We start from the raw sequence: 1744 nt of genomic DNA, 5'->3' as shown, positions 1-1744 counted from the left end.
TCTTTTAGAATAAGTGCTTAAGACAAGGTGTTCATGTATTGCTACCCTTTACTCCCCCAAAATGTTTTCTAATAACTGTGTAATAGTCTTACATAAGTCTGTTTATCTATGGTATCAGACCATTACAATTCCTGTACACCGAGGACAAGCAGTACGATACAACTCTCAAATACAAGACCAAGATGCATTTCTCCCCCCAGGGGGCACTGCTGCTTTCATAAGAGAAGGAAGGAGCATTCAGTAGCACCTTTGCTTGCGGACTTCCTCTATTGTTGACTTTTTTGATCTAGAGTTTGGTGGATCTGCTCCTGTCCTCTTGGCTAGGCTTCAAAGGAGTGGCAGTGGCATCCATTTGTTCCTGTAGAGAGAAAAAACAAGGAGCTTATTGCCCTGCTTGCTCAAAAGCCTCAGGAGAGGAGACGGAGCAAGTCTAAAGGCTCTGGAGTTGGAAGGAACCTGCCTCCCTCTAGCCCTTGATGTACAGAAGCAACACATAGGAGCTGAAAGAAAACGTACTACTTTATTGAAAGGTAAGAGTTTAAATTTCTCTGAATTCAGCATTTTTAATTTTATTTTAGCTGCATTAGTATATTTTCATAACCTGTGTAACTCAAAATTGACTTCCTTTTTTTCCCTCAGCAAAATGCTGTGACCAACTTCTAGCATATGGAAGCATTTCCATGCTGCAAGTTATTCTGACACTGTTATTTGCAAATACTGTCAAATGAAATATGCATTTCCAAATGCTACTAGGAATACCAAACATCCTTGTATGCAAGTAGTGTTCTGCCAGACATTAAATTCTTCATGAGTGTAAGTGAGGAGCAGGTGTAGATCATGATGATGAAAGTGCAAGTAGCTCTTTCCAATGTTCTCAATCCAGAAGTGCTGCTGCTGCTTCCATAACATCAGCATCACAAAAGGATGCCCAATCAACATCCTCAAGTAACCAAATACTGCAACCAGCTGTATACAAAAGACTCTCAACAGCTTCATTTGTAGACAAGATGACTCCTTCCTGACTATCGCAGAAAAAAAACTGACCAAGCTCTTGTAAGATCAATATATTCTTCTGGCATGCCATTGTCAATAAGTGAAAATGCATACTGGCAGGAGTCCTTGAAATAACTAAGATCATCATACCGTTTGCCCAGCAGATGTTCTTGAGCAAACCTTTTAGAGACAGAATATGAATGTCTAATGTGCAAGGAAAAATCAGCAAAGCAGTGCCTTGCAGTACTTACAGATGGATGGACAAAGGTATGGAGAGAAGGAATCGTAAACTTTGGGATAACACCTCAGTCAGTTTTTAGGAAAGCATTGAAACCAGAGAGAACAGGCATACTGTAGAGTACATCAGTAGTAAAATGTGAAGTCCTACAGAAGACTGGGAGTGGTAAAGTATTTTTGTTGACTGGCAATGCAAGTAACATGAAAGCAGCATGGGAGATCATAATGGACAAATATCCACATTATTGCAATAGCATGTGCCTCCAAGGGCTAAACTCATTTCTTAATGGCAGCATGATTTTGGACACTGCAGAAAATCTATAGAAGAGCAAAAAAGTTATAAAACCATAGTTTCATAGTTAGTAGGGTCGGAAGGGACCTGAGCAGATGAGGAATAGGGTCCTGGCAGTTACTGGCCACATGGGCCTGGCCAACCCTCTGTTTTGTAATTGTAGTGTCTCAGCATAGTGGAATAGTTAAGCTGGATGTCCAGGCTGCAGCCATATGCCTGGGT

At 40.9% G+C, this 1744-nt stretch overlaps 1 long non-coding RNA gene across 1 annotated transcript in view; it reads right to left on the bottom strand.

The window, feature by feature from the left end:
- Positions 1 to 710: 710 nt before the first annotated feature.
- The window catches only part of LOC109299628, an 18270-nt gene continuing 17236 nt past the window's right edge, over positions 711 to 1744 (bottom strand). Inside the window, exon 3 of the long non-coding RNA XR_002097941.1 lies at positions 711 to 1014. This is a non-coding gene — a long non-coding RNA (uncharacterized LOC109299628). The remainder of the gene's footprint in view (positions 1015 to 1744) is intronic.

This window comes from Gavialis gangeticus, unplaced genomic scaffold (assembly GCF_001723915.1).
Source record: "Gavialis gangeticus isolate Ggan-Ray unplaced genomic scaffold, GavGan_comp1, whole genome shotgun sequence".
Classification (NCBI taxonomy): Eukaryota; Metazoa; Chordata; order Crocodylia; family Gavialidae; genus Gavialis; species Gavialis gangeticus.
The sequence above is the reverse complement of the archived record's forward strand: the minus strand, read 5'-3'. Positions and strand labels throughout refer to the sequence as shown.